The sequence below is a fragment of the Mustela nivalis genome (assembly GCF_964662115.1).
Source record: "Mustela nivalis genome assembly, chromosome: 6".
Taxonomy (NCBI): domain Eukaryota; kingdom Metazoa; phylum Chordata; class Mammalia; order Carnivora; family Mustelidae; genus Mustela; species Mustela nivalis.
In genome coordinates this window covers 2647340-2653810 of record NC_139025.1, presented here as the reverse complement: position 1 = coordinate 2653810, position 6471 = coordinate 2647340, and the positions used below count along the sequence as shown (strand labels likewise).

Below are 6471 nucleotides of genomic sequence, written 5' to 3'. Positions count from 1 at the left end.
CCTCTCGACAGAGCCATCTCCGTCCCCTCCTAAGGAACACTCTGGGTAACTTCTCTCCTGCCCTGAGACTCACCCACCAGCCTTCCCTGCGCTGCCGACGGAGTCTTACTGGAAGCCGCCCCAGGCAGGAACGGGGTCTTGGGAATGACGCCCCGTGGCCAAGGCACCACTTGCTCATGCATTTTGCTAAGTGGGGCTTATTTCGTCTTTCTCCTTGTTTTACACTAGCGTATGAGAGGATTCAGTTTTCCCTTGGAGCCACTTTGGCTCGGACCGCCAGCATGGCGATGGGTCTGGGTCGGGTGCTCTCCTCGCAATGCCCGCTGGGATTTTCTCTGCCATTATTCGGAAGTATATTTTTCCTTTTATCTACCTTTCTGAATTAAACGAATCATTTTTAGAAAACTGAAATGTAAACACATATATAATTGAAGACGTCAAACAGTAATTACGAGGCTTGTGCAGAAACACAGGAGCCTCCTGCGTTGCGCTCGCCCGCCCCGGGCTGGCGATGCTGTGTTCACCGCGATTGTACTCTGATGTGCTCTGCTTCCGCTTCTGGATTTTTTGAAAAAATAATTACCTCGTTTAAAAAATTTGCATAGTTTTCTATGTAATTGTGAGTAACTCCATGCTCTTTGATGTTTAAACCTTTGAAGTTTAAATGTTTCCTAATGTGTTCAAATACAGTAAATGATTTATTTTCTTCTCCCCCCCCCCTTGCTCATTCCCCGAGGGCCTCCCCTTAATGTGTTCTGAGCTCCGGCTCCCCTCTGCACCCCACAGGACCTGCTGACGCCCTTAAGCTCCTGTCACCACTGCTCCGAGATGTCCTTTGTCCCCTTCGGGGTTGGGGTCACTTCCTTCCTCTCACAGCCTCTCCTTCCTTGGTTCAGGTCCTTGTCTGGGGGGATCTGTCTGCGGGAAACTTTGAGAAAGGAAAAAAAAAAGTCAAAGGTCAAGTTGTGTGTCTTTATGGTACTTTCCTGCTGGGTGATGGTGATGGGCGGGGCCAGGCCAGGTGCCGCGTTCCCGGTAAAGAGGCATTTCCCTCCGAGGGCCGCAGACTCCCAGCTTCGGGGGGGGGGGGGGGCTGCTGGGACGGCCTCCGATGCCAACGTGCTTCTGGCTGGACGCGTGACTCCTGCCCCTGCCCGCCTTGACTGTGCCAGGCATGGGAGATCCCTAGTCCTCAGTTCTGGCATTGTTGTCTGTTTGTTTGTTTTAAATTATTATTTCCTCACTCCGACTTCGTCTGTTCTCTCGTCCTCTATTATTTGGACTTCGCACTCGTGGCTTGAATCCTGTCCTGTCTCCCTCCTCCTCGTCTCTTTCCTCGCTTTCTGTGAGATCTTCTGGACTTTGGCCTCCAACCCTTCTCTGGAGTTTTATTGCTGTTGCTGTGTTTTTGTTTTCCAAGTGCTTCCTCACCGTTCTCTGGATCGCGTCTGTGCTTAAGTTCTGGGCTCCCAGCCGGATACCCTCTCCTCTTCCCCTGCCCACCACGTCCCACCCCTGCAGCCATGGCAACCAGGGTCAGCCGTGCAGGGGCCCCAGGTCTGGAGGGAGGGAGTGGCTCCCTCAGCGCCTCCCCCCCCCAGTCATTCAGTTCACGCTGTTCTTGCCAGTGCTGTGCACTCGTGCTAAAACTATGACACACGCGCACACAGGCACACCCAGAGAGCTTACATTCACGAGGCCGCCTTTGTGCCCAGCCTGGGTCCCAGAGCTGTGCTGCACCTTGCCCCTCTCCTGGAGAGGTGTTGGCAGTGTTTTGGATGAGCTCCTGGGGGCAGTGAGGCCCATTCTGCCCTGCATTTTCCAGGACTCCCCCCCGCACGTGGACCTCCGCCCGTCATCGCCTGTGCCTGGAGGGAGAGAGAGCAAGAGCGCCAGGGGCGAAGGGACTCAGCGGTGTGGGACAGGCGGGCTGAAGGTGTGGGGCGCGGTGGCAGGAACCCAGGAGGCCCCGAGAGGAGGCTCGTGAGGCCACAGGACGTCTTAGCGCACTCCTCACCCGCAGGGGTCTAGCGCAAGCCCCGGCCTCTCTCAGGCCTCAGTTTCTCTATCTGCATTAGTATCTTCGTTTGGTTCTTGGTGTTGATTTGAAATTTCAAAACAGGTGAGGTCTTACTTTTCCTTCCACCTGACACCGTGGCCAAGATGCGCCATCTGCTGGCCTCAGGTGGCAGTGCCCGGTCCTAGAGGCGGCGGTGTGGCTCCCCAGGCCTGCCTGTTCTGTGACCCTGGGGAGCCTGGCGTCCGGGGAGGAGGGCGTCTGCTTCTGCCACCTGTTAATGCTTGGCCTGAGCAGGGCTCTGGGGGCCCAGACACGAGTCTAATTCCTGCTCTGCAGGGGCACGGGCACACGGCCGGTGCAGCGGGAGTATCAGGGCTTGGAGACGGCAGCTGTCTGGGGCTGGGAGCTTTCCTGCAAGGGAGGGCATCTGATGAGACCTGAAGGCGCAGTTGGCCAGCCCTGCGGGAGAAGTCCAGATGAAAAGGACAGAGCTACAGGGTTTGGCTCCTGGGGGCGTGAGAGTCGGAGGGAGAGGGGCTGAGCCGGGAGAGGAGGAGGTCCAAGCTGGCTGAGGGACAGCCACTGGCTCAGATTTCTACTAGGGCTGGGAGCCCTGGCAGGCTGGGTGGGAGGGCCAGTGCTCTACTGTCACAGTGAGGGCACTGGTTGTGGGCTTTGGGGGCCACTTGGTGCTGCCTTGGGAAGGCCCAGATCAGGAATGCTTCCATCTGGGCCCGAAAGTGTCGTCAGGGTCGTCACCCTGGCTGAGCTGGAGGGGGCTGCTGGGTGGGCCTGGTCGAGTCATCCCAGGGATAGTGGGGTAGGGGAGGAGGAGTCAGTATGAGGCAGTGAGGAGTGGGGCAGAGATCCCAACTGGGGGTCCGGGCGGCTGGGCCAAGGTGAGGGATGGGGAGACAGGAGCCTTTCTGCAATGGGAAATCACGTGGGAACTGGCCACAAACACTGTACCCCGGATTCACTCATGCCTTTATTTCTTCAACAGATGTCAAGAGGTATCTACAGTGTGCCAGGGACGTGGGGGACCGTTGATATTCTAATGGGGCTGATGGACAATGAACAAGACAGGGAGGAAACAGTTGTAGTAATTCACCATGGGAGCTAAGGAGGAAAAAGGTGAGCACGACTGGGAGGCGTTGGGAGGGGCTGGAGTTGCAGGTGTGGTGGGCAGGGAAGGCTTTGCTGAGGGACCTACCCAAAGACTCCTGAAGCGGGAGAGAGAGAGCCCCGTGGCTGTGTAGGGAGCAGCACCCCTGTAGTCACCCCAGCATCGGTGGGCCCTGAGTTTAGGAGCAGTGAGGAGGCCGGTGAGGGCTTGCGGGACACAAGGGCTCACAGGGAAAGAGGTGGGAAGTTGGGCTTTTGAGCAGAGAGGTGGTGTGGTCTCACCCACCTTCTTAAAGGCTCCCCTGGTGGGGGCTGCTGCAGGATAGGAGGTTGGCAGACACAGGCGGTGGGAAGTGGGGTTTGACTCTGGACATGCTGCCAAAGTAGCGGGGACTGGAGGTCCTGGTGCATAGGACGTGAGGGCGGTGAGGGCAATCGGGAGTCAAGGCCGACTCTAGGTTGATTGCATCGAGTGAATGAGCAGATGAATGATGGAGAACCCTTCCCCCGCAGCGGGTCCCCCTTCCTGGAGCCCACCCCCACCTAGCCCAGGCGAGGTCCGCGGGCCCTGGAGCAGCTCCGCCCCCTCTGCGGGCGCTGGCCAAGGTGCTGAAGCCGTAGCGCCTGCTGCGGTCTGAGTGCCCTGGGGCTGAGGCCCCTCCTGGCCTCTGGGTGCCAGGCAGGGGCGGGCACACCGCAGGAGGAGCAGTGGGACTGGCACAGTGAGGGTCCCCGTTCTTCTGGGAGTCGGCCGGACTGCCAGTTTCCCTCTCTACCTGACAGACCCTGATCCTGCGGAAGGCTGTGGGGCTGACCGCCTTGGGCTCCTGCATCTGCCCCCGGCTGGGAACTCCCCGGTGAGGGCCCCGTCCATTCGGCGCCTCCACAGCGGCACTCCGGAGGCCACGTAGGCCAGGCCCTGGGGGCGAAGGGGGCAAAGAGGCAGCAGGACAGAAGGGTTCTTGATCATGGAGGCCTGGCCTGGGACAAATTCTGGCCGGTTTCTTTGCCACTCGGTGCCTATTCCCTTGCTTCAAAACAGGGATCCCAAGAAGATGGTCAAGGGGGTCACGCAGAGTGTGGTCCACAGCTGATGCCAGCAGAGCGGACTGCCTTCCCCCCAGCGCGCAGCGCCCCGAAGGAGGGCTGGGCCAAGTGGCCTTCTTCTCCCAACCCGAAGGTGCCCTCAGGGCTGAGGGGCTTCCCTCGTGGACACGGCCGGGCGGTCGTCCCTGGCTGCTCTCCTGGGGCATCCTTCCTCCACTGCAGACGCCAGCCCAGCCTCAGCAGGGGTGCCGAGGGGACCCTGGTGAGCCGACCGGCCCGCGGAAGCCTGGGAGGGTCCCGAGGCCCCCTTGAGACGAGGGGGAAATCTCCTTCTCTCCCTGTCTTGGAGGAGATGAGCCCATCTCTAGGGCGCGCCCTCAGATCATCTGACCTCAGGCCCTCTGACGCTTCCCTGTCTCTTTATTAGATACTCACAGCCGCGGTTACAGTCCCGCAGGAGGTAAAACCACGCGAAGGGACGTGATGGGTAAGTGTAAGCTTCTCCCTGCCTGCACCATCTCCTCTACTAGGAGGCAATGACTCTTCCCCAAAGGGTCCAGGCCTTTAGTGGCAGAAATCTCTAGAAATATAAACCCGCCCCTACCCTACAGTGTGTCTGGGGCTTCTTTCTAAGAGCTCTGGGTTTTGATCTGCGTGCGCTGTCACGGTGGGTCAAGTGTTAGGCTTTGGGTCCAGTTTTCCTCCACCGCAGAGACTGCTGGTTCTCCCGAGGGCACAGTGGGACGTGTCAGGGTGCGAGGGGCTGCCCAGCCCTCCCACTGCTGACCGAGAGGACTGGCCCCTTCTTTTCAAGCCTGCTGTGGGGTTGAGCTGGAGGTCACCACAGGGCGTTGGGCCCAGGAGGGACTAGTCTGTGAGTAGAGGGGGCAGGAAGGACTCCTACTGTCCCTGCAGTCCCGGGGAGATGCTGGTATGCTGGGCTCAGGGCTCCCCACACCTGATGCCGGAATCTGGCCACGCCAGGCCAGTGTCCTCCTGCCTCCCTGAAATAGATCGGAAGCTGAGTCCAGCAATTAATCCCACCAGAAGTCTGCGTGATTGCAGGGGGTTTTCTGTTTTGCTCCCTTGGCCTAGATTTCCCCGGGGACCGTTCTGACCTGTGCCTTGTGCTTGGTAAATTAAACGTTAAAAAAAATCTACACGATGACTTCAATCAATTCGTTGAGATGGAGGGCAGCTTCCTCCCAGAAGAGCTGGGTCCACTGGAGGGACCCCACCCCCAGGCTTGGGGTCTTAGAAGGGGGGGGCAGGACAGTTCTCCCCAGTGCCTGCCTCTGGGGGGGAGGGGAGAAGGTGGGAGTTCCCCAGGGTGGCCTGTTGGAGCTCAGTGCCCCCTAAATCCAGACTTTAGGAACCCAGAGGAGGGGGCTGGAGATGGGGAGCTGGAGGGGCGGGACTCAGGCCCCTCCTACAGCTTGTCCTGATCTCTATCCCAGGCCCAGGGTGGCGATGGGGGTGGAAAGGGGACAGCTCCTCCTGGGGTGTCTCCCCTGACCTGGAGCCTGGGTTGGGGCAGGGTGCTGGCTGTCGCTGGCCTTGTGGCCCGCAGATAAGATGTTGACCATGTGTTTGTTGGGTGCAGTCACGTGGAAACTGTCTCCTTCAGCGGCCATCTATGGGGCTCAGGGGAGTAACCTGGGGAGCACCAGGGTCTCCTGGGCCACAGGGAATTTGGGGGGGTGGTGGGAAGAGTCCATGGTCCTTCCATGGGGCCGAGGGGATGGCCTGGCTGGCCCAGTGATAGCACCCTAGCCAAGCTGTTGGGTCCTTCCATCTGCATAGCAGGGCTTCTGGAAGGGCCAGCATGCTGACCCCCAGCCCCGACTGCTCTCCAGTCTTTTCCCGGTTGGTGCTTACCTTCCAGGTCCTGTTCAAGGCCCACCCTCCTAGCACCATTCTGGACACCGCCTCCCCTTAGCACTTGAAGACCTTCCCCAGGGACACAGATTATGTAGGCAACCTTGTCTGTCTGCCCAATGCCCCCCACCCCCAAGCAGGTGTCCCGCTGACCCCTTCTGTCCGCTCCTCCTGGGGACTGCACACAATAGGAGCCTCACTTGGCTTGGTGTTGTTATCTGGGCAGATCTACCCCTGATCCATCCCCAGCTCCGACCATAATTTGGCTTGGCCAGGAGACCAGCAAGAGTCTTCCAGCCCATGGGGAGTCACCGGAGCGGCCAGAGGGGTCTGGTAGGGGCAGAGAAGCTGCTCGTGGTGGCGGAATTGGCGTTCTGTCCACAGGCTGAGGCTGGGGCTTG

General features: G+C 59.5%; 1 long non-coding RNA gene across 1 annotated transcript; it reads left to right on the top strand.

Annotated features, from left to right (window-relative positions):
* Nucleotides 1-3932: 3932 nt before the first annotated feature.
* Nucleotides 3933-6159, top strand: LOC309866461. Its single transcript, XR_014312697.1, has 3 exons — nt 3933-4454; nt 4620-4679; nt 6078-6159. It is a non-coding gene; the product is annotated as an uncharacterized lncRNA (long non-coding RNA).
* Nucleotides 6160-6471: the final 312 nt, after the last annotated feature.